Here is a 27,083-nt window from a genome sequence, read left to right on the forward strand (position 1 = left end):
AAAAAAAAATTTAGTAATATATGACAGCAGAATGCATTACAATTCTTACTACACATATAGAGCACATTTTTTTTTCACATCTCTGATTGTATACAAAGTATATTCACACCAAATGCAGGTCAAGGAGCCCTAATGTTAAGAGAGAAATAGGGTTTGCAGGTCGCCAAAGTTCCAGTGGGGGGCCTTGAACTAATCACTTCGCCTCTTGAAACTTTCTGACTTACAAGATGTTGTAAATAATGAATGTTTTCCTCATAAGTGGTCATTGCAATATAAGAGACTGATATGTATTACTTTTTCTTTTTTACTATTAGCTCTGTTTTCTGATGTTCCATTAATTAGAACATTAAACTGCCTCTGTTCCTGCCTTGGGTGTCCACCCTAAGTCATAATTGGATTTTGATGTGCATTTTGAGTCACCAAACAAGATTAAATTGTGTTCATTAAACATGAATGTTCAGAGCTGGGAATCTTAACTCGGGGTGATTATACCCCTAGGGGATATTTGGCAATGTTTGGAGACATTTTTGGTTGTCACAACTGGGGAGTTTCCTACTGGCATCTAGTAGTTAGAGCCACGGTATACTGTTAAACATCCTGCAATGCACGGGATGGCCTTCATGTCAATCATGCTGAAGCTGAGAAAGCCTGTTCTAGAATATTTTAATATATTATAATTTTTGAAGAGTAATTATAACTAGTTTTCTGTCTTCCAAACACAGTGCTTTACTAAACCAGAAACCCTCTCTTTAAATCTTACTGGAAAAAATTATCACTCGTTATATTGTGCATATTTACACATTAGGAATTACTTCTTAATCACAAAGAAGACTGGGAATGAATAAATAATTAGTAAATCATATAGGAAACAATTTTTTTACAGCTCTAAGTAATGACAGGCTTATTTCTGTCTAGGATGCCTTTGACGCAGTCTGAGCTAGAGAGATTGGGGATATTATGTATTTTTCACATAGTTATCTCTGTGAATGTGTAGGAGCTTGGTTCCAGGACCTTCCCCCACCCCACATACACTCATAGACACCAACATCTGTGGTTTCGTTTCATGATCTCCAGCATTTAGACATATGGGTGATCTCGAACACTCGGTGGTGTATCATGCTCTGTTGATTTGTCATTGTGTCTACCCTTGCCCCAAGGTTGGAATGTGACTGCCCAAAGTCAAATTACCTTTCAGGGCCTTGTTTATGCGGTGGTGCTCTGGGGACTGCCACTCAGTCAACCTCCTCTGTGCACCTGTGGCTTAAAAGACTTTGTTCACACAGCTCTGTAGTGCTGCCTACCAGGTTTCCAATTAGCAAAACATGTGTCTCTGACCTCCAGGAGGGCCAGCATCCCTGTGAGTCTTGCTGTGCAGGTATGTCTTGAAGAAATGAACAGAATTTTGTTTCAGCTTGAACAAGTGGAGAAGTGAAGGAACGAACTCATGGCTTCGTAAGGGACCTTCCTACATGATCCGGAAGACAGAGAGGAGAAAGCTCTCTGATAGGAGCGAGCTTACTTCATGTTCTTATGGGAGGGAGGCAGCAGAATGGGAAAGGAGAGAAAGGTGTTTCTAGAAAAGCTTTTAAAAATCCTTCTGTTTTCCTATCGTGGCTTCCTTCGTAGAATGAGCCAGTCATCATCTCATTCCCACCACGAAGCCAGGGGCCTGGGGCTGTGGAAGAGTCCGGAAATACATAGACCACGGACGAAACAGTCAAGATCCTTGGCCATTGTAATAATAGTCTTTTGCCCTGATCTGTGCATAGACATGCCGTGTCCATTTGCGCTCTGGTTCCATTTGAGGCATATTTTCCCAGATTTAAGTAAATAAAACTGCAATATGGCTTAGTCTTTAATTTGGTTGTCGGAGCCTGCAGCAAAATCCATTGGTGGCATTGGCCCAAAGGGTCAAGTATTCTCCATTTGTCATGTCATCAGGTATGGGAATCATTAAGGTTTGATTGACGTTAATTTGTCCACATTATTCTCCTCCAGAATAAGAAATAATTACTTTTTCTTTGGAAACTATCAAAGCTTTAGGACTAATGTGAACACTGGAATAAGTGTAGAATACTCACATTTATTACCTAGGAGCTATTTATTTTCAGCTTGGCATCCTGGGTTTGCGTTCTTTAGAGATTTGGGACGTTCTTTAGTGATCAGAACTCATTGTGTTTCAACGTGGATATGTGCATGAATGGGGCTGGATTTAGTCTCCTTTTTCTTTCCAGGTGAGCTTAAAAACCCAAAGGGGGAAACCCCGCAACAGAGCAGGCGCCTCTGATGGATTGCATTGTCTCCCCTCCCCCCACCCAACCCATATTCGTGTCTAACTAATGCTTTTCATCTCGGAGAGTACATGAATATGTAAGTGCAAGCGCTGCTTATTGTGAACTCAGAACAAAGAACGGTGCTGTAGATTTCAATGCGTTTGGACCATAATGTGCTGCTTTCTTGATAATGGGCTCTCTTGGCATTGAAATGAAAAGCAAACATATCATTAAGAGGGAGCTCCATAAACACTGTCATATATCTTAAGCTTCATTAGTTTAGATTAATGACTTACTTGATATACATGACAATAGGTGAAGCAAATCTTTGTTTATTTATTGACAATTAAATGTGGTGCTGACACGCATAAACAGGCTTCCCTCTGATTAGTTCCATGTTTTAAAGTAACTTTGTGTTATAAAACTTGTTAACTACAGTATCATTTTATTGAGTTCTGCTCAGTGAATGTGATCTACATTGAAAGGCATCAATATTGCAGCCATTCCTGGCCGTCACTGGAGCATTGTGTTCTCAGATTGGAGTTGATATCTCATTGTACAAATTCAGGGACCCAGAAAATGTCCAGTTATTGAGCCTCTGCCCTGGGAGGACAATGTTCTATTCATGGAATCTGGGTGCAAGGTCACAGACTGAAAACTGAACGAAAGGTAAGATTCAAATTCGTTTCATGGTTTTGCTGAGGACCTCCCTGAAATTCAGTGTTTGGAAAGCACAGAGCTTTCCCCCGGAGTATCCGACTAATGCAATGCAAAAGGGTGTGCAAATAAATATAGTGCGTTCTAATTAGAAGGCAGCTATAGGAGTAAGCAAGCTTGACGTTTACAACATGCTGATAGGTCTGAACCATGCTGGTCCAGATGACATATAAGAAAGCTGCCCAAGAACACCCCATAACAGATGTACCATTTTAGAAGAGGCTGGGAAGGCAGGGGAGAGGAAAGAGGAGGGAAAGGGTTGGAGGGCAATGTGGCATAAAATTTATCTGCATGCGAGGCTCCACAAAACATTCGCGGTTTGCCTTTCCAGGAATTCAAAAGTTGGAGGCTGTCAGGGATAATCAGTCCTTCCCATCACAGACACCCTGCGGTTCTCCTTAATAGCTCCCTTTTATGTGCCGTCAGTCTTCAAAAATATATTTAGAAAAGGCTTATTTAGGAGGAGGCATAAAATAAAATCCATGTTGCATTTGAGTATTACAAATGATTCCCGACTGCATTCTGTACTATTAGGCTTTCCGTAGAATTTCCATGCAAAGTAAAAAAAATAAATAAATAAACTCTCAGCCAGCTCAAAAGAAACCAGCTTCTTCTACACAACCACTCGGATATTGTGTGAAGGCAGATGTCCCTGGACACTGGGGTCCAGTAACACATCTTTGTTTTCCTTAGGAATATCAGGCAAAAATTATGCAACCTACTGAGTTGTCCTATGGAATATCCTGGGGCAAAGTATACATGGAAAGAAAAGAAAGACATTAATCTAAGCACTATTTGATTTTACCTATGCCCTTATGACATCCTCGTACTTAGATGACTTTGCAATCATTTCGCTCATCGTGGATGTTAACACGCCATTTGTTTGATATGAAAAATCAATTCCTGTAATATAGGGGAAACACCAAATTCTACGTCTTAAATTACACTGTTTCTCCTCTTTTCTTTATAAGCCATGTCTCCCTTCTTCACAGAGTTCCCTTACCTTCAGTCCAGATGACCTCATCAATGGACTTATCATCCCTTATCTGGGATGACTGACAGGTCTTCAGATGGCAGCATCAGGAACAGTAAACACTTGACCTGATTTCATGTCCTTCTTTGATGGTTTGTCCTTTTGCACTGTGCTGACCTCTCTGAGGCAAGCGTGCTGAGACCTGGGGACCAGGTAACTCCTGGAGAGGCAAGGGACGAACGTGGCACTATTACATTGTTAAATTATTTTCCCTGCCTTGTCTCTTCATTCTTTCTGTACTTAAGGATGTGAAAGGTCCATTTAAACATTGATATATTGAGTTTTGGATTTTCCAGGCATTTCTATCCTTCTGGTCTCACTTTTGCCTGGGATCCTCTAGAAGGTTGTGAAAGTTCTCACATCACAATTAAAATCACTATTATCAGTTATTGTTGAAGAGCCCTTGGGTGACCAGCCACTTGATCCTTTTCATGGTGTGTCACCCACTTATTGTAATGACACTTTTCTAAAAGAAATGTCTGTTTATATTTGGAAAGAGAAAAACATTCATACAGAATTTTATTAAAACAAGAAAGATGTGCACTGTTACCATAACATTTTGGTGGGTTCATTTACTTATCTACACATTGGAACATTTTCTTCTTTGTGATTTTGGAAACGTATTTTGAAGTTCCATATTTTGATACCATCTCATTACCTTTTATGAAGGAAAAACAATCTTTATAAGCTGGTTCCATGTTATGAACAGTATTTTTTTATAATAGTGAGATGTTGGATTGTAATATGTATCTGAAATGATATAAGGAAACTGGCTTACAAGATAAATTGACTAGGGGCATGTTTTCTTATTGGCGAGTGGTGAGGACTATAACACAGAATCATATAAAAGAAGTTAATTTGATAAAATTTTATATTAGCACCAGTGTTAATGTTAATGTTTTGGCTTATGAACACTTCCCTTAGCAAACCAAGATACCTTTGACACCACAAAATTAAGTGTAAAACATCTGTGTCTTGAAGACAATAAGCATTAGTTTTTCACAAGAAGCAAATGAGCAGGTTAGACTTCCCTAATGCCAGGTTAAACGAAAGCTTTTAAAACTTGTATTGCGAGGACCTTTGCTATATCTGTCTATGTTTCACAAACCTTGCCTCCTAAAGCTTGATTTATCTATTAGGATGAGATTTTCATATGCTAACCAGGAGCTCATAAACCACTAATTCTTTCTCTAAAATACTTTGGTTATTCTATTTTACTCTCCTTTGTTCACAAGACAGCTTTTCTTTAAAAAATTGCACCCTTTTTTTCTCGGGTTTCAGTGTTCTGAGGATTAGAATACAAATGATCATTTACAAATTGAAGGTTAACACAGAAAAGCATTGTACTTGTGATGTGATGAGTAAAAACAAGTCACAAAAATAAGAACAAATAGCAGTATTATCCCATGGGAAAGAGCCTTCTGTATTGATCTATTATTTCCCAGCTTGAAATGTGCCACTATTGTAGTTCTACTTGATTATGAGCCTTTTTATCACTTCCCCTGGTTGATTCAACTTGAGTGCATCTGACATTTGCAAAGTTCCTCACATATTCTGCCGAGCAGCGGGGGGAACCTTGTTAATGAAGAAATAACAGGCTGAAGATTTGAATAAATATTTAGCTGATTGAAAGGAGGTATACCGTTATTTATTTATTTATTTATTTTAATGATGACAACTGAACTTACTAGAATGCTTTGCTTTTGTGTTAGCTGAAGACGGGTTCTCCTGGATTTCTGACTGCACCACAGGGCACTTTCATTTCCTGATTCTATTATAAACTAAGTGGCCACCTGAACCTACCAATGAACTTGTTCTATTGTGTTTTTCTATTTTTAATCCTGAAAGAGTAAACACATTTCTCATCAGATGTGTTCCAGACTGCCATACATTGGAGAGATTTATGAAGGTGCCATTGTGTTATTACAGAACCATTCATTTATAAATAAGTGTCCATTCTGAACGGGAACTATAAATGATAGCTGCCTTTTCATCATTGCAAAAATCTATATTATGAAATTATGTGTGTTTTTTTTAATACTTGCTACAGCAGCATGGAAATAATTTGGATTTTATGCCTTTTTAGATTGAGTTCTTAGTCCTAATGTATGATTCAAGTTCTGGTCTTAGAACCAAGGTGGTGTTTTATGTGACTCATAGCAGCAGCTGTGAGAAGGAACAGAATGGTCCCTTCAGGATTCCGGGATTAATTACAAAAGCTCTGTGAACCTGGCCTTGCTGTTTAGGGAAGGCTCTCTGGTGGACCTAGAGATCCAGAGGAACCTCCTCAGTTTTCTTCTGGAGCTTCCTATGAGGGCCGTTCTTGTAAGGCCTGTACTTGTCATTTCAGAGAATTTTTAGTGCATGTGATTTAGCGCCCTGTCCTGAGAATATTTGAGGTTATATTGGAAAAGAACACTCCCAATACCATAATCTTTGAAAACACTTCCTGAAACAGATGCATTAAGAGTGAAGGTGGGAAGAAACGAGTGGACTTGCTCATGAATGTTACTCCATAAATTTCAGTTCCTAGGTGTGTCACGGTGTCCAGGATGGTAACACATCAGGACTGGAAAGGAAACTTAGGAGTCATATAGAGTCAGGTAATCTAAGAACACCAAGACTTGAAAGCCCCCTTGAATATTCTGGAAAAGAATCAGGGGCAGATGTTGGTTTTTCTAAGGAGTGTCTGTAAACTTTGCACAGCTGAGATTGTTGACAAGTCTTCATGGTGAGCTAAAATTTGCCTTCTCTCACTTTTACCAAACTCCTACTTCTGTCTTTTGGGCACAGACGCAGAAGTTATTCTCTGATTTGCTTAGAGTCCCCTACAAATACTCAAAAAGAGCAGTGCTGTCCTCTGGTCCCTGTAACTTAGGGTTTCTCACTAACTGCTCTTCCATGAGGATAAAGGGGAGAGTGAAAAGCAAGTGGTTTTCCTAGAGCATTGGAGTCGATAGATCCGTGTTCACATCTACTTCCTACACCCAGGAAATACATGCATTCATTATCTGTTTCATAAATGAGAAAACTGAAGCAGAGAAAATGTGTATTTTCCAGAGTCCCAGGGTTAGTATTTAGCAGAAGTAGGATTCGAATTTCATAATGTAACCCAGTGGCTTTAACTGCTATCAGTATAAGGAGAGAATAAGAGAGCAGTAAATAACAGAGTACCTTGAATGATAGAATAAACTCTTTGGGCTTATTCTGCGAACACTTATGAATGGTAGTAATGTTGTAATAATTATTTGTTGTATTTAATATCTGTATCTAGTGCAGTAGCTATTTTTTAATATTTAATTTTTAGTTGTAGTTGGACACAATGCCTTTATTTTTTATTTATTTTTATGTGGTGCTGAGGATCAAACCTAGGGCCTTGCATGTGCTAGGTGAACCCTCAACTGCTGAGCCACAACCCCAGCCCTCTATTGCCCTAACTATTATGGAAAATTTTATCAAACATTTTTAGAACACAAGTTCTTCAGGATTTTAGTAGTTGTGCTAAAGATAAAAACAAAAAAGGTTTTGATTTTTAAATAAGTATGTGGAATAGCAAGTTTAAAAACCTAAGTGGGCTTCTTAAGTGTCATACTTATCAGAACCATTAATATGTTAATATTTATTTTTACCCACAATGACATAATATATTATGTAGAATTCTCAGACTTTTTGACAACTCATCCAACTTTCCTCCCTTTCATTTTCCCTCTTCCCCTCCCTCCTTCCTTCCTTCCCTCCAGAGAGAAAAACCTTGGAATATTCTACTCAGATGTGCTTTGAAGACATGAACAGACAATATCAACCTTAACTTCTGATCATCAACCTATTTAACCCGCTCTAGGTTCCCTACAAAGTGTTAGTTTCAGAACAGTATTGAAGTCAGCACGACTTTAGATTTTTTGAAAGTTACTTCACATAAAAGATCACACCTCAGTAGTCTTTCGAGCCTCTGAGGTAGACGAATTGGGAAGTATATCAGAGCAGGAGAGCTGCAGAAGTTAGCTGCATTGTCAGGACTGACATAAAAGACCAAGGGCAGGTCATTGTGACCAAAAGCCATCGCCTGGACTTCCTGCATGACAGTGTTGGAACACCTTGGTAGAAGGAATGGAGAGAAGGGGTGATTTTGAGACACATGGAAGATCACCAATGGGACTTAGTGAAGAAGGTCTATGGGAGGCAAATAGGGAAGAGCTTAGGTGGAAGCCAAGATATCAAGATTGTTAGGTGTAAAGTATGATTGCTGATAGAAACTATCTGGGTTGGGAAAGTCATATTAGATTTCGGGTTGGGACAAGGAGGGACAAGAGAAAAGAAAAACGTTTACTAAGCACTTACCACATGCTCAACATTTACTTTCCTTTAACAAAACTGTTAAGAGGAAATCACATAAAACAAAAAGAAGAAGTTTCTCTGCAGGATAGGAGCTGGGGGAGGCTTGAAGTCTACCTCATTCTCTCTAGACTGTGGCCTTTTGGTGAGCTCTGGAAGCCCCCTAGCATTCCTCAGGGCACACTGAAAACATTATTGATGGATCCCAACCCAGGATGTTGAGTTGAAGGTGATAACAAACTCTTCAAATGATACATGTTTTACTGTGAGTTGAAATTTAAGAATTGAATTCTTAAAACAGTTTATATGACTCCAAATATGGAGCCATGTACTGATATTTCATATGTTGAACATTACCATTCCATAAGTACTCCAATAAATACTTTTCCTAAGAAAATTCTGTGTAGTAGCAAGTTTGGGTAAAGTGGCATTTTGATATTGACATATGAGATGTCTAATATTTAAAGAGACAAAATTCTTACATATAATGAATTCTTGCCCAGTTTTGGTCAATGAGTGAAATATTTCTCCATTCCCATTGAATAAAACACTTATAATGCAATGAATGATATTTTGCCATGGGAGGAAGATCATCTTAGAAAAAATCACATTCTTTTTATATAAGCTGAATTTTGAAAGTTTGAGTTACAAGGTTCTTACAAAGAAATGCTGCCTGCACAACTCAGATTCATTTCCAAGACAACATATTTGTAATATTAATGCCCAGTGGAAAACACAAACCCCTACTGAAGATTTTCAGTAAATGTTCCTTCCCCATTTTGTTTCTAATTCACTGAAACATCAGGAATTATGCCAGCGTATATCAGTTACATTTGCAGAGTGTATAAATTTTATATGTAAGTGAATTTAATAAACTGTCTTAGAGGATGCAAGGCCTTGTTGTTTAGTTTAATACTGATTCTGGGAAGTAAATTTAGAATTGTTGATGGATACTGTTCTTGGGTTCAATTATTGGCAGATGTTAACTGAACTACAAAAGCATCATTTGGCTACAGCAATCTGTTAGCCATGGGGATTATCAGATTAAAAATGGAAGTGCACTCATTACTGAATCAACATCATGTGTCAACAATGCTTACTGGGTTAGGCATCAATACTGTGATTATTATCTTGCATGAAGAAAAATGACTGTCTTGATGCAACACAAGATGTTGAGAAAAAGTGTTAACTTTTCTCCTTTACCCTGTTCATAATCTTGGCTAGTGGAAATAATGTTTGGTCAGTATTTTTCTAGTCTTGTTGAGAGGCAATGTTACTGTAATTGAACAGAACTGAGTCAGTTCTTAAAATAGCGATATTTGTAGAACAGAGAAGGACAATTCATCAGGCCTTAATGGAAATATCCCTTGAGAATATCCAGTTTCCTTTCTTCCAAATTTGTGTTCATAAAGAAACTACTGCCTTTATAATTTGTTGTCCTGGAGGATTTATTTACAAGGGTTGAGTTTAAAAGTAGCTTCCATTCGTACACTAGGTAGGCCTGTCTTTGTAAACGACTAAATTTACATCTGGTTCTGAAAATTTCCTTTTAAAGTTTATTTATTGCTAGTCTTCTCTTTTAGCTTGCTTAACCATGGGTGTCCTTAACATGTTGAGTTTTAGTTCCCAAAATTCTAGGGCCACAGCCTGGGTTGTGCCTTTCTATGCAAAGTGCTCAGGGGAACAACTGGATGGTCTATTTTTCTGACGTTTTACAAGATGTGTCAGCACCATTTGTTTTATTTATGATTTTCTGAGAAAATAAATGTAGATTTATGAGGTTTCTAATGTAAATCATACTGGGAGAGCTTTCTGACATTGTGCTTGGATCCTTTTATATTTGTGTGGTGGACTGTCCAGTTGCTTATATGTAGTTCCTCTCCCATGGAGCGTCTAGGCCAATGGAATATTAGCAAGTGTGATTCAAGAGGAGGCTTTTATCACCCTTGAACAATGGGCTTGTCCACTTGGATGAGCTGCTATTTCAGCGGCCACTTGCCATGCTGTATTGAAGCTTGTGCAAGATTTGAATAGTGATGGACCATGTAGAGAGAAGTCCTTGAGCATGAGAGGCCATCTTGGAAATCCCAGCTTTCGCCAGAGTCCTAACTGAAAATAAACATAGGAGAGAGCTCAGCTCCATCTTGTGTAAGAGAAAATCAATTGGGAAGAGTAGCCCAGTTGATCGCAATCAATCCACAGAATTGTGACAATTACTCTTTCAACCAGTAAATTTTGATGTGTGGTTTATTGCCCAGTGGCAGGTAACTGAAATTCTTTAGCCATAGCCATTGATAGCTTTATAAATGTATCATCATTGAATGCATAATGGAAATGACATCTTATTTCAGGGTATAATGGATAGTACTTATCCAAAGTCCCTTGAGCCCATTTTCCCCCTTGTTTTAGGCATGCATGAATGGTATTACACTGCCATCTGGTGGCAAAGATAAATGTTCTGGCTGTTCCATGGAACCTGGTGCATTTATCTAATACATTGTGAAACTGTTAAAATGCAGGAATGCACATATTAAACACAAAGAACCCCAGGGAACCCAAACTGACAAGGAAAAACACTTCCAAGGGGGAAAACAATGAAACTTACCCAAGTGGCCATGTAAGCAGGGTACAAGGATTTGTTGCTTTGGTCAGTTGCTCTTAACCTCCTGATATGTGCTGTGGACTCCGGGGAGACACTATGCTATGGAAAGCCACTTAGCTTCTTTCTCATCCTTTTTCCTACAGCAAGGAAGAGGACATGATACTCAGAAGTGAAAAATGAACTTGGTTCTCTTTTCTTCAACCAGCGAGCGAGCCTGAAGTTGTGAAAAGTTCCTCTGCACTTTTAGAGGTTTACTAAACCTTTTTGATGTGGGCCCAGCCTGTTGTAGTGGGGTGGAAAGTGGGTAGGCAGCAGAAAATGCACGTTTTCAGGTGTTGCTCTCCTTTGATGTCGTTGCCTGTCTTTTGCAGACATCAGCAGGACCCATACTATCAGAGAGCACAGCAAAGACAGCAAGTTGCAGCTGAATGACTCAGCAAATGTGGTGGCCTCAGTCAGGCTTCCTGGCATTGAGGGTTTAACCTCAGCATGAGAGAGTTTATGAAGGATTAGATCTAGTGTTTTACCATTAGGATTATCCTTTTCCTTTCAAGACAGATTAAAGGACTAACTCAGATAGTATTTGTATTTAAAAAAATAAGACCTATAATTCTTATGAATCACAGATTTCTTTCTGGAGATAATTTTGTGTCAAAGAAAATTGAATAATGATATTTTTGTTGTGTATTTTCCTTCAAGATACATCGCACAGCACCTACTGTCATAAGTAATGGGTGCATATGTATGTTCATGTTCAGTCTAAAAAACATGCAAAGAAAACTTTCTTTTAAAGTAAAATGATTTTTTTTCTGAATTTATGTTGTTGAAAGAAACACTACTTATTTTATCTTTCCAGGTTGAAGTAAATTTCTCTTAACATAATATGTATTACAATAATAGCACCTAGTTAAGATTTCATTATGACATTTCAGTTCAATATAATACACAATCCCTGCCATGTTTTTCTAAAACATCACTCGGTATGAGAGATTCACATTAACTACAATTGCTGAAATGACTGATGTTTAAATCCAACGACAGTTTCTATCATTATTAAACTTCATTATGAAATAAAGTATGTGGGTGGCATTGTGGCTTGATGCTTTTGTGATTTCCTCTCTACCTTTTCAGTGTACTTTTCAGTTACATCAACTGAATCATTTCATCTTATAGATGTGAAGATGAAGGAAAAGAACAAAAACATGGCCATTAACCGAAGCAGTGCAAATGTGCATAGTTAATGGAAACCATTTTGACATTTTGTATTTGATTCCATGGTGTACCTACTCCAACAATTTCAATGGCATATTAGAACAAAATGCTACATTGTGCTCTTCACTAAGAATGCAAGTAATAGACTTCAAAAATTACCTTTTCACTGAAAGTATTATCTGCTGGAAATGAAGAAATGTTTTACATTATGAGAGGCTAACAGCAGCAAGAGGGGACCATGACGGCTGGCATGATAGCTCAGGCAGGGGAGGGACTTGACTCTTTACTCTCCAAAAAGCATTCTTTCAACCATTAAGCACGATCACAATATTTCTCTTCAATATTCTGGGTTATAATAATATGATTCCTAATTTTCTACATCTTCCAATTGCATTGTTACTAACCTAAGCACAGGCTTATGCTAGTTAAAATGGGGCTCAGATCTCTTGGTTATCATAGGACCAAAGTGAAAGGCCCCGTGAGTGCTTGTGAAGATGTAGTTTTAGCTCCGGGAAGATACTTCCTAATGAAACTAAGTAAAGAAATTTACAAAATCTGAATAAATTAGTATTTGGACTCCATTCTGCATACTCACAGGCAGGACATTCATAGGAGAAAATATAGCTCCTGTGGATGCCATGAAAGATGATAGGTTTATTGGGGGTATTTTGAGATAGCACATGGAGGAGGGTGCCTGCCTAGATGAGGGAGTAGCCCTAGTTGTGGGAGACATATATCCATTTTGTGTCACTCATTAAAACATTTTCAGAAAAAATATCTTATTTGATTCCTAGAATAGTTCTTTAAAGCAAACATTTTTTCCTTCTTTTTTTTTTCTTTCACATGAAAACTACAGCTCAGAGATAATATGTGATTTGTACAAGTTCACCTAGCTAAAAGAGACATAACCAGGAAGGCAATCCTTGTCTTGACTATCTGGGGAAAATTTAAAGGTGGGGAGTGAAAAGCAAAAATAAATTAGTTTTGTAAGACTAGGTGTAAGAATATGTTAGCGTAAGGCTGATCAGGTTGAAGTCAGCTTGTGGATGGATGATGATTCAGGGATGGAGCAGGGCTGCTCAAAGAAAAGGCAATGGCCGAACATGAAATTGATCTTGTTTGCAGCATCCAAACAGTGTAAGTTGATCATCTACTAAGTGACCTGGTATCTGAAAGCAGGTTCTTTCAGAAAGAAACACCAAGCTCTGGCTTCCAGTTCCCCTGGCACCTGCTCTGTAGCTGACTGCTCTGATGTAATCATGCTGCCCACCTAGGGCAGAAGCTCAACTCTCACCTCCAGGAATCTCACTTTGATGCCCTGGTGATGTGAAGGGAAGGGGTAGCTACAGTGAAGCCGAAAACCTGTTTCCATAAAAGAAAAAAGTGTGATAAACTTTGAACAAACAAGACAAATGAGAGAAGATCCATTGCAACATCCTTTCCATTTCTTGGTGTATTTTCCCTTGCGATTCAGCTGCAGTCCAAGTTGGTCCATTTTAAGTGCCCAATAGACACTAGGAGTTCAGGTTGTCTCATGGTCCTGTCACTCAAGATGGGGCCTTCTATGAGCATGCCTCCTCCTCCCTGTGTATCTTGTAGTTACAAATTATTTGGGAGACTATGACCTGTGCTGGGGAAAATAAGAAGTCCAAATATTAAGAAAAAAAATCAATTTCTGTGATATTTAAGAGAAGCAAAATGATAAAGATCTACAAAAGCACCAGGTGCCAAACAACATTTTATAAGAAAATGAAAGACGGTCAGTTCACGAGTTGTATCTGTTTTAAGCATCCAGTAATAAAGTAATAGTATTAGCCTATTTAAAATTCCAAATCTTACCATCCTGGCCAATTCCTAAGAGGACTGACGTAAGTGTGTGTGTGTGTGTGTGTGTGTGTGTATGTGTGTTTGTTTTGCATTTTGGAAGGGATGTATAGTGTAAAACTTTTTCTTTCTTTTTTTTTTTAAAATATTTATTTATTTATTTTTAGTTTTCGGCAGACACAACATCTTTGTTTGTATGTGATGCTGAGGATCGAACCTGGGCCGCACACATGCCAGGCGAGCGCGCTACCGCTTAAGCCACATCCCCAGCCCCGAAACTTTTTCTTTAAAATGAAATTTTTTTCAACATTATTAATCATCAGGGAAACGTAAATCAAACCACAATGAGACATCATCTAGCCCCAGTTAGAATGACTCTTATCCAAAAGACAAAAAATAATATGCTACTGAAAATGTGAAAAAAGGAAAACTCTCTTCCACTGTTGGTGGTGATATAAATTAATGCAGCCATTGTGGAAAAGAATGTGGAGGTTCCTCAAGACATTTAGCATGCCAAAATTACTCTAACACACAATTATGACACATATAGAAAAAATAGATGGAAGTGGAGAGCATTATGTTAACTGAAAGAAGCCAGACTTAGAAAGTCAAGGGTCATTGTTTTCTCTCTTGTGGAAGTTAGAGAGGAAAAGGAGCAAAAGAGATCTCATAAAAATAGAAGGGAGACCAGTGGGGTAGAGAGAAAAAGATCAGGGAAGGCAGGAGGCGGGAGGGCAAGGGAAATGAAATGGACTAAATCATGCTATGTGCATGTACAGATATGCCACAGTGAAACCAACTATTCTGTAGAATTATTATCCATCAATAAAAACAACTACTTTAGAGCAATCATCTAGCTGCATCATGTTAATGGCACATAAATGTGCTCTATACAGACCCACCAGTGAGATTCCTTTCTTAAGTGTCTTCATTTCAGAGGAAATGTATTAACAACTACCTCATGTGTCCCATTTAGATGGCATAGAGTTATGTGTCCAGCTGTAACATATCAGCAAATTCTGTTTTTCAAATTGGACATTCCTTCAGTTTTGAAGTCAAGTCTCCAGAGAGGGCAAGCTCTAGATTCTCTATGAAGAAGCAATTTCTGATGTCAAGGTTGAGTTATTTTAAAGACCCATTCTCAAGACGAGAGCCTCTGCCAACAACTAAAGAGCCAGTGCTTCTGGAGAACTGGGGATACGTTAGCCAATTGAGCAAGTGGCTCATTGCAGAAGGAATGTGGGGTCCAGGCACTCAGCCAGGGATGGGTGGTGGTGCTGTTAGGAAGAATAACTCAGCAAATTACCAAGGGCCAGGAGAGTTGCGTGCCTGTTTGCTTCATGTTGGCACCAGCGTGTTGGGGAGAAGGTGGAAGGGCCATGCTCATGGTGGTCTTCAGAAACTCAGACCCAAGCACATCAGACATCAAGTGAGGGGGCACAGACAAATTACAATGATGTGTGCTTAGTGATGTTGGGCTTAGAGGCTTCCAGAGCATTGACAGTTGTTTTTGGCTCTTGTTGCCTAAGGGTCAGAAAAATACAAAGCCTCAGACACCCTGGTGAACCATCCCCACTATTGATCCATTTATAAAATGTGAGCTGAGGAAACTGAAGCCTCACATGATCCTGTACTTACACATGGAGGAGAGGGAATCAGTTGGAAGAGTTATTTCTGGAATAATTTTCTTGGAATTGCTCACAAGGAGAACTCTAACGTTTGTAGGGTGCTGTCTTTCAGGAGCCATGCAAGTGCTGGGGCTACAGAAAGAATATCAGGGTCTCAGTTGTCCCAAGTGTAGGTGATGAGCTTTGCTCTTGATTGTCTGGGTGCCACCTGTTGCTTGTCTGAGCCAGGTGGACAGGTGAATAGACAGAATAGAAGGAAAGGTCCTATGTGAGCTTTTGCTTCTTTGTGGAAGCAGACAATCATAATTCTCACCGTAATTGTTATCGGATAGACATACTTCTTTTGATTGCCCACACATGTGCCATGGTATACCTACCACTTATATTTAGACAGCTCCCTACTAAGGAACCAAAGTGGAAACTGCTGTGAAATGGCAGTTGAGTAAAACATACTCTAGAAAAAATCTGTCACTGAATTTCAGAGAAATTTCTGTCTGAAACTATATAGTTTTAACCTAAACTGTAAAATAGAAAATGGTAACTTAAACCAATAAGCCATGTCTGGAGATCTAGAAATATACATGGGCAACTGAATACAACGAGAAAGAACTGCAGAAAGGATGATCACCTGACTCATGAGTCGTTAAGATAGACAATGATGCCAGGTGGTGCCTCGGTGCATAATAACGAGAATAGTATGTCAAAGCACAGCAATCAATACCAAAGAGAAATCAACACACATTCAACATCATCCTCACAGTGTTAAGCTGATTATCCACTTCAAGTAATAGAGGCAGTAAGATGAGTGTGTTGAGAAGCCTTTATTATTCTCTTTTGGAATGCAGAGCTAGGTAGGAAGGTTAACTGGTGACTTACGTTGCTCATCATCACCCACCTCAGTCACAGACTTCTAAGGAGAGAGGTGCCTTTTTCAATGATTAATGTCTATATCTCTTTATCTTTTAACCATGCTATCAGTGTAATATAGAGTAACTTATGATTTTTTTCAATTGCAAACATATATATGTCAATGCACAACCCACACATAAAAACATAGAGACACACATAGAAATACACACATGCACATCACTTACATCACTTGAAGGTCTCAGGGCCGTGAAACTTCAAGCAGATCCTTGTAAAATGGACTCTCCTGTGTTACATCGAAGGAGACTTGTACTCCAGCCAAAGAGCAAGGGCTTATGTAAACCCACAGGGAGGACACTTTCTGGGTCTCTATGGGAATTAGAGAATGCTGGTTTCCCTCAAAGCTTTGGAGACAACCTACGGTGAAACATGGGATTAATTCATCTGTCTCATCACCAATATGAAAACCTCACATCTCGAATCTGTTAATTGAAATCCTTTGTTTCTAACATTCTGAGTTAGCTCCCTTCATGGAGAGAAGGAAAGTATTATAACATGACTGTCTCAACTTTCTCTTCACAAAACATACACAAAACATAGAGTCCTCAGTTCCTTTAACATCCTTCAGAAAAATAGTTCTTCAAGATTTTAATGTGAATCTTTTCTAAACCCCCAAACCTTCATATTCCATCCCACTTTCAACAGCTATTTTAAGTTATACCATCTCAACAGACCATTGCCCTAAGATATGCCAATTCCTCATTTCTTTGAACTTCTCATGGTACCTCTTTTTTTAGACCTGTTGAGCACAGAGTGGAGGTTAACGGTGCAGCCTCTGGGGTTAGCTGATCTGGGTTTGAACGCTGGCTCGGCCACTCCATCTGGACAAGTTGCAGTAGTGTGTGTAAGCTTCATATGCTCTCTCTGTAGATGAGAGCATTCGTATCATCTTTCATCTAGGGAGGTTTGAGGATTGAAAGATCAAATGCAGGTGAGCATTCAAGTCAAGGTACATGATAAAAAAAATAGCTTTCATTTCCCCTGCATATGTATCGCATTTCTGTATCGCCTAAATTTTCTTATGCTTATATATGTTATAGAGGTTGTTCTCTCGTACATAGGCAGGAACCCAAACATGCACTTAATGGGACAGACATGACCAAGGATGTGGTCATGAAGGATGTGGCACCTTCAAGAAAAGGAATGTACCTGTGAGGATGAAAACCAAACAGTCAAACTTGGTCTAAAGGCAACTTTAAATAGAGATCCTTGGACTTTTCTTAAATGGTTCCTTGGCCCAGATGCCCAAGGTTTTTACCTAAGACTTAGGATAAATGGGCTCCGCTGAATAGCTCATAAAAATAAAAGGAGTGTGTCAAGGAAATTTCTGTAAAATGAAGCTAGATGTCAGCATTATTTTGTGCTTAGGCTGCAGAAGGATTCTACTGGGTCGAGGATATTTTCTCATCTAGTTTACTGAAGTACCTGTTATTTTAGACCAATTTAATCTTTATACTTCCAATGTTCAGTCCCCAGCCCATTTTCCCTGATAGTCTTCTCTAACAATCCAGGCATCTTACTAAAGATGTATCTCTTGCAGTGAGCTATGCTTAACAAAATGAAAATAGTGTTTTGGACTGAATTGTGGCCCCCAGACCCAAACCCATTCATGCACATGCCCAGCAGAAAGGACTCTCTATCACATACAGTTTGCCATAAGAAGAGGGGAGGCCACAACCTTCTCTGGGTCTCAGGGACCTTGATGCCGATGGCGCTTTCTATACTGTGGCATGAGTACATTTTAAAGAATTGAATGGGATTCTTGTGGCCACACAGGGCACATAGGAGACATACCACATGGTATCCAGGAGAAGCAGATTTCCCAGCACTCTTTTGATACCACAGCAGAACACAAGCATTTCCTTAATTAGATGGAGGGCTGTAAGGTAGGCTGGGATGGTTGTGTTCTATGGAAGGATGTTCATCTGGAAAAGGATTGCTGTCTTGATGTTGTGTACGGTCTGAGTTTATGAAGCTCCAGGCAAAGTGGATTATACATTTTTTATACAACTGGGTTTTAAATCCCTTGAGGACCGAGCCTACCTTACCATCTGTTATTAGTATATTCGGGTTGCCATAACAAAATACCAGTGACCAGGATGCTTAAACAACTGAAATTTATTCTCATTCAGTTCTGGAGGCTGGAAGTCCAAGATAATACATGATGTTGGGCTGTTTCTCCTGAGGCCTCTCTCCTTGCTTGAAAACAGCTGTTTTTTTCACTGTGTCCACACAAGGCGTATTCTCTGTGCACACACTCTTGGCTTCCCTTGTTGTTCCTTTATCAGTCGTATTGGATTGGGGCATCGCCCTTTGTACCTCATTTAACCTGAGTAACCTCAGTAAAAGACCTGTCTCCAAGAATAGAGTTTATGGCTTTAACACCAAGATTTTGGGGGAGTCAATTTAATCCATAACACCATTTTCACTTTTCATTGCAGACTCACCACAGGGGATACATCTTTATAAGAAGTTCGGATTGTTTTAATAGATCATCAGTGGAAATGAAAATGGGTGGGGGACTGAAAGTATGAAGATTAAATTAGCCTAAAATAACACGGTGCCTGGCCTATTGGACATTCCATCAGTTCTCACTAGAACAGCCACCCAATTTGGAATAGCCAAGCTGAAAGGAATTTTCATAGGATATTTAGAAAGCCCCCAGAAGATGAAATAATGGAGCTATTTTATTCTTTCAGTGAACTGATTGAGAAAGGTATTAAGAAACAACAAAATTAAGGCACATTTGACTGATGGCAGAGTATAAGAGTTGACCCAAGAGGCCCCAGAAAATTAGTTAGACACACAATTCTCGTTCTCAATGTGTCACAAATCAGCCACTGGAAAACAAAAACAATGAATGGTATGAAATGTACATTGTACCCATTGCTTTTTATGATTTTTATGTTCTAGAGATATTCATTTTACATGGAGAATATATTCAGAGGATATAATTCAAAGATGTTCTCTGTAGCATTATTTATAAAGTGGTAAAGCCATCAAACCATTTCTTTGATGTTTGGCCCATGGTTTAGTAACACTATGATATATCATTATGATATAACCACATTGTGGTCAATTATACAATTTTGAAAAATGATGTTTATAAAATATTTGTACTAATATCCAAAGTGATGAAGCCATCATTTTAGGGGAGGTGTTCCAGAATTAAAAACAACACAATGAAATACACACACACACACACACACATTTGTGTAGAATCAGAGCTATGTAAAATTTTCTTTAGAAAGCCTAGAAGAATATAGCCAAAATTTAAGAATGATTATCTTCAGGTGGTGAGACTATGAATATTTTTACATCATTTTGTCCTTTGTCAATATTGTAAATAATGAGCATGTGAATCAGTATTATAAAATGAATTAAAATTATATAAGCTTTATTGATAGAATATATGTATATATTACATAGCTAAATTACTCCACTAAGTGGTTGTTATCTATTTTATTCCCCACCAACCATGCATGAAAGCCCACTTCCCACAGCCTCAGTTTAGGGATCATATTTTAACTCATTTTTTAATTCCTTCTCCTATAGCAATCTAGATGGTGCCTACCACCTTGTCGAATGAATGCATGGATATCCTAAGGTATTTTTTTCCATCAGTATTTTCCCCTTCATGCTCACAGCCCATGCCCTCATATTCCTGTCTTAGATTTTTTTTTTCCAGCTGCCCCTAACTAATCTCCATACAACTCATTTCCTTTCCTCCAAGTGCTCAGGCAACCTGTTTTGTTTCCTAAGTAACTGAGACTGAATCTTAGTTTCTTAATTCTTTTTTAAAAATAAAAGGATGAAAAAGTTGTTAATAGCTTGAAAGACACCAGGCAGCGGAGGGGAGTGTAAAGAGATTTGACTTGCTTCCCTGTGAGACTCTATCCACCAGAGCCATGCAGACATGCCTTCTATGGAAGATGTAAAATAAAAAAAGAGAAAGAAAATGAACCATTTTCATGACTACAGGACAGGAAAGAAGGTAACGATAAGTAAAAGATAGTCTCTGAAGAAATAAAGTAAATCAAGATTAAAAACCTCTTTTCTCTCCTTCTCCACAGAATACACTCTTGGTTCCTTTATCCTGCAATAATGTGGCACAGATGCTCTGGAACACTATGAGATAGGAGACAAGAATATGAACAATGAGCTGAATTTTTTTTTCTCAGCTCTTCTAAAATTGGTCTTCAGCAAAGTGAAAAGGAAGGTTTGATTGCTACATCTGAGTATCTCTCTAGAATTCAAACCAAGACTTAACTTCCTTCTAACAAAACTCACCTAAAAAATGAAAAATCACAGCTCACTTTTGCTCGTCCTTTTAAGTAACATTATAATGCACTTCATTGAAATTTGAGGTGACTAGGTGAAGCGTTAATTCTAAACAGGTAACAACATTAGGGAATTAAATCACCTGGAATTTTTAGCCCCCACCATACATTGGATAGAATTTGAGAGTAGGAAAGATTACAGAGTTTGCTTTGGAGACTTTGGTGTGGTTGCTATGACAACAAAACTTTTGGGCATTGTAGTCTACATGGTATCACAAAATGACAGATGGCCCATTATAGAACTGTACATATTTGGAGATGAAAAGAAAATACATCACTCTGAAGCCCATTCATTGTGCTGCTGTAGGAGAGTTGGGGTATGATAACTGAGTGGGGTGAGAGTCAACAACCAGAAAGGGAAGGTTAAAATAAAACTTTATTCATCTTCAAAGCATGTCAACTGACTTGAAGACTGCTTATAGATCACTGTCTCTTCCCAGCCACATGGAGGATTCCACCCTATCAGGTGTTTATTTGGCACTGTTAGTGCAAGTTGGAAACTTCCTCTATTATAACTACAGTTAGGAGGCTAATGTAAAACTGATTGAAGAAAGGAGGGTAAAACTCTTATGTAAGTCCAAATGGGAAGGATTGGCTTATTTTGCCTCCTTTGTGTGGTTTTGACAGTGTTCTAGGGGAGACAAATAATGGAATGGCCAGCAAGTGTATGTTCCCTTGTAGTTCTAAATCATAAAAGATTGAAATTAGAGGTCGAATTGCATAAGATAACAAATAAAACATGTGATATGCAGGGCTGAGCAATTATGGTCCTTAAAATCATCAATGCCCATTCAAGGAATAAATTTAACTGAAACTATTGTGAAAGGCTTTGCAATTCTGCCTAAGCTGGCAAACTCAGTAGGAGCAAAACACTGTGATATATCTGCCAGATGACACTCTTTATTGCTAAAAATATTAATATTCAGACATTCAAGTGATAGTCTTTTGTGACTCTGATCATTTTCAGGATGTCTGTAGAAGCTCTCTCTCTCTCAACATATCTATCCATCATCTATCAATCACTATCTATCTATCCATTTATCTCCATCTCTGCTGTTTATTTGTAAACAACTGCAAAAACTCAATAATGAATGGGTCTTAAGTCATGCCACAGACTATATGTCAATGGAACCGGAACATATTTCACCTATCCTCAAATATATCACAGGAGGTGATGCAGAAGGAAATTCTCTGTGGTCTCCAAGAGTACCCTCAAGAAAAAAAGTTTTAGTGGAAAAGTTTGACTTTTACAAGTCAAAGTTTCCCAAAATAGCTGATGCCTTAGGAGACAGTGAACTCCCTTTTATTACAAGTATCACGCATTAGTGTTTGGCCTCATGGTTGACATGTTGTCAAGAAGACTTAATTATCAGATGGAAGCTTTGGCTAAATGGCTGCAAGGCTCTTCCAAGAGGCCACTATTTGGACCCATTCTTCTCTCCTCTCTGAGGTGGGCATGTGCTGCTTATTAAACTCCTGAACCATGAAGCTCCTGCATTCTTTAGGCCCACAAATCTGGCCCTTTTATATTCTACAGCAGGTTCCACAAATCATTCGCAAAATTTGATAGCACAATGGCGAATGAGTATTAAGGACAAGGCTCGAGTGACTACATTGATTCTTTTTGATGGTTCCTTGGTATATTTTTAGCCTTGGCCTCTAAGGATGTAAAGGCAATACATTAACCTTGATGACATACCTCTTTTCCAAAAATTCCTATTTAATTAATGGAAACATAAGACATGTCAAAATGAGGAAAGGAGGCCATTTCTCCTTTCTGAAGAGCTCCCGAAGTAAATCAAAACATACGCTGTTGAGGAATGCTTTCTTATATTTTAGCAGTACACCACTTACAGAAAAATGGTTTTGCTGGTTAGAAATTCTTGTTGAATGCCATAAAACATTATTAAAAATCTTTAATCTTGGAAGTTATCTGTAAGTAGAATTGCTAACACACATGCACACACACACACAAACACACGTGTAAGTACTATTCATTTTTTTTTGCATATGGACGTGTTGTAAAATTCTGTTTTCTTTTCATTCCTGGATGTTGTAAATAAGCTGGATCTGTACAGTAGGTTTTTGTCAGACTCCCAGAATGACAATTTTATTTTATAGCATATCCTAGAGTGACAGCCAGAAACTGTTCTGCACCACCTCAGTACAAACAAAATTAGCTTTTCACAATATTTTTGCAGATGTTAAAGGTCATTAATAGAATGAAACCAGATGACTAAAGCAATACATTCAGAATTATTGGGTTTTATTTTTCTCCCTAGCTTAAAGACACAGAGTACCCTTTTCTCTCCTACTTGGCTACAGTTTACTTTTTTATTTTTCAGTTATTTAATGGTCTCCAAAATCATAAAAGTAAAAGTGGTAGAATATGTATTTCTTGGCATATGCCCCCTTTCTTTTGACAGAGTTAGAATTTTATTAGGATGAAAATAGTATTAAGTGTTCAAAAAAAATTCACATTGTTTAACAATTGTTCAAGCTTTCTGTTTTTGCTGGGGTTAACCTTTTGCTATGAATCACATAAAATCCTCATTTCAATGGAAGAGAATACAAGAGATAATTAACTGGAAGAAGTGCTACTGAGTTTGTCTTTCATAATAAAAAGGAAAAAGCTAAAGCACAGTTCCTCTTGTTAAGTGGAATATGAATGGGACCTTCTGAGGACAGATGGACATGCTTCCTCTCCATCTTTGTTCCTCTTTTATTTGTAGCATTTGGCCCACAAACAAAGAAGTCATAGTTCAGGTTCATAAGTGGATATGCTTATGTTAGCAATATTTATGGATCAGTTTGAAATTAGTGTACTCTCTAGAATGATCCTGCCTTCATTATTCAGCAGAGAGTTGTTTGGAAACTAATTTTCATCATGCAGGTAGCTAAACAAAACACGATCCACTCCATTTCTTAGTGAAAATGAAATAGCAATACAAATCTGCTTCTGATTCTCCAGATGCTACTGTTTGGGTTTGAAATGTCTCCCAAAGGCCCATGTGTTAAAGGCTTGGTCGCCACCACTGGGAGGTGGTAGAACTTTTAGGAGGTGGGTCCTAGTGGCAGGAAGTTAGGTCATTGCATATGTGCCCTTGATGGGGATGTTGAAATCCCTGCCCTTCCTTTCTTTCTTTGAATTCTGGCTGCCATAAGGTGAGCAGCTCCATTTCCTACCATGATGTACTGTGCTGCCACAGGGCTAACTGATCATGGATTGAAACCTCTGAATCCATGAGCCAAAATAAACCTTTCTTTCTTACAAATTATTTATCTCAGGTATTTTGTCACAGCAATAAAAAGTTAACAAACACACCAGATTTACTTGTGGATATGTGGAGCTTATTATAGGAGTCATGTGTTCCCCTTCCATCAGGGATAGAGCATCGCCTCCATATAGCATTCCACATCATAAGGCTAACTCTTCTGCAGATGTGGGTTATGAATGGAAGGTGTGAATATTTAGTTCTCACGAGCAAGGGTTATTGGTATGATAGTGGACTCCTCTTTTGAAAATCAAAGAATATGTTGAAAGTATTTTAAAAAGTGAGGAAATGAGAAATTAAAGTGTGAGTTTTTTTTGGGGGGGGGGTACCAGGGATTGAACTCATGGATATTTGATCACTGAGCCACATCCCCAGCCCTATTTTGTATTTTATTTACAGACAGGGTCTCACTAAGTTGATTAGCTTCTTGCCAATGCTGAGGCTGGCATTCAACTCTTGATCCCCCTGCCTCAGCTTCAGGAGCTACTGGGATTATAGGCATGCAACACTGCGCCTGGATGAGCTTTTTTTTTTTTTTTTTTTAAATACTGATTCATTTTATCTTGGGTTTCCACACACAATAGGGACTGGCTATGGAAACCTCCAGGAGTAAGTTTACAGTTATTATTTAAAATGCTTATTGAGATGCTACACTATGCCAAACACTGGGTTGTGAAGAATATGGTGGTGAATATATCAGATGAATTGTTGATCCCAAGGAGCTTATATTTTAGCGAGGGAAACAGACAATAAGCAAGTGAAAACAAAACAAAAGTCAGTATTCCAAGCAGAGGGAAGAACAAATAGAAAGGATTTATTGCAGTGTGGAGAACCAGTTCAAGGGATAGAAGAAATGTCTGCTTTTTGAACTTGTAAGAGACACAATGATAGTAGGTGAGGTTAGAGATGGTGGCAGGGACTGCTGTGGCGAACAGTGAGGAGACTAGAACAGATTGAGATAAGAATATGGGGTGCCCTGGGAAGGCTGTGGCGAACAGTGAGGAGACTAGAACAGATTGAGATAAGAATATGGGGTGCCCTGGGAAGGCTGTGGCAGTGACCATGGTTATAGCAGACTCATCTCCAATATATTTGGAGGGAAAGTGTTAAAAAGGATTTGTTGGTAGATTGGATATGAATGAAGAGAGAGAAATAGGAATCAAAGATGACTCTGGGTGGTTGCCAATACCTTTTCCTGATACGAGGGAAACCTGTACATTGGAGCATGGGGTAATGGCACCAATTCTAGATGTTGAATATCAGTATTTAGATATTATTTAAACTCACAGGCGAGATTTGTGTATCTGGATTAGTGTTCTTATTCAAAGTTATCTGATTGAAGCTAAGTTGCAGACTGAAATGACCCTACATTTGAAAAAATGGAGAAACAAAAATTTGGCTTCAAGGATGAATTGATTGCGTTAAGGTAGCTGTGAAGTTAACTAGAGAAACAGGTGGTAACTAGAGGGGAATGTGGGATCCAAAGATGGTTTTGTTCTGTTTTTAAATTAGGAAATACAAGAGTTTGTGACAAAGAGGATGATTTCTTAGTAGAAGAGAAACTGATCATGGGAAGAAGAGGGAAAGGGGAAAAGGACTCCATTGCTTCTAGTCATTGTGTAAAGGCAAGTTCTGGCATCATGAGTCCTTATAGATTTTATTGCTATTTTAAATAAAACAGTTTTTATTGCATTTTTTAAATTTGGGTACAGTGATAGCTGTATGTAGAAATGTTCCTTTTTTCACACTGATTTGCATCTAGCAGTCTCTCTGTACTCAAACTAGTTTTAATTTGCCTGTTGATTCACTTAAAAGTCTGTGCAAACACACTTATTTTATGCAAATAATGGTAGTTTGGGCCTTTTTTTTTAAGTTTTCTACCTCTCTATTATTTACTTTGTTTTATTACAATAGCTAGTAATTCTGGTAAATGCTGAATATCAGGATTGCTGGTGACCATCCTGATCTTATTCTTGATTAATTAAATTATGTTTCTGTGTCTAATATTTTATTATTAAATATGATGTTAAATAAATACTAGGTGAATACTCTTCATTGGATTATTGAAGTTCCCTTATAAAACTTGATTTGCAAGAATTTCATCATGATGACCTATTGAATATTACTGATTTTTTGGGGGGGATGATTTTTTTTTAAAAACATGGTAATCTAAAAATTAACTACCTGATATTAAAATATAGTTGAATTCCTGGGAGGCATGCTACTTGGTCACAGCATCCTTAGATTTTACTATGCTGTTGGAAGAGATTCATAAATATTTTCCCTCTATTCTTTATTGCTTTTTGTTTTCGTTCTTTGGAGTGTTTTGTATAAGGAAATTTTTGCTTGAAGACTGAGGAATTTTAAAAATCATCCAGCCATGAGAAGGAAGATGGCGGCGAGGGGAGTGCATTACCCCCGTGTGCTGCTTCACTGTGTGGGAGTATGACAAGTCAGGACGGCTAAAGGATATCTTGTTAGGAATTTCCAGTAATAGTGGGGTGCTCCGGAACCTGGAGGAAGGATTTCCATCGCACGAGGATCGGCTACGGGGACTCAAACGCGAGAGGTTTGTCGCACGGAGGGTAACACTGCTTATTCAGCAAATCGCCCCGTGGCTAGAGTCTGCAGCCCGCGCTGGGATAGAGACGCAGGGTTACAGCGCTGCAGTTTCTGCCAGCCGCGCAAGCACCGTACTCAGGGCTGAATTCTGGGTTCGAGACGGGGGAAGGAAGCGGTCCATCTCGGTTCTCCACACCGGTCAGACCACAGAGGAGGCCAGCAGCCACCATGTTGGTAAACTGACGTCACCTTCCCTGTTTTCGACTGACCGCAGCTCATTCAGCCATAGATCAGGTAATTTCAGGCTGCAATTCGCCTGCGGCTTGCAGACAGATTGCTAAGGTTCAGCGCCTGGGTG

The 27,083-nt window shown here is 38.6% G+C and overlaps 2 long non-coding RNA genes across 4 annotated transcripts in view; one reads left to right on the top strand and one right to left on the bottom strand.

The window, feature by feature from the left end:
* LOC125610573 lies at positions 1 to 24,482 on the bottom strand. 2 transcript variants are annotated; one of them, XR_007340575.1, is made up of 4 exons: positions 17,274 to 24,482; positions 16,716 to 16,905; positions 10,961 to 13,799; positions 1 to 10,464 (listed from the first exon to the last, which is right to left on the bottom strand). It is a non-coding gene; the product is annotated as an uncharacterized LOC125610573 (long non-coding RNA). The 2 variants fall into 2 exon arrangements; XR_007340576.1 differs by having other exon boundaries at positions 1 to 13,799.
* LOC125610572 overlaps positions 1 to 27,083 on the top strand; it is a 265,267-nt gene that overhangs the window by 37,278 nt on the left and 200,906 nt on the right. The gene's annotated exons all lie outside the window — the stretch shown is intronic.

Source organism: Marmota marmota, unplaced genomic scaffold (assembly GCF_001458135.2).
Source record: "Marmota marmota marmota unplaced genomic scaffold, marMar, whole genome shotgun sequence".
Classification (NCBI taxonomy): Eukaryota; Metazoa; Chordata; class Mammalia; order Rodentia; family Sciuridae; genus Marmota; species Marmota marmota.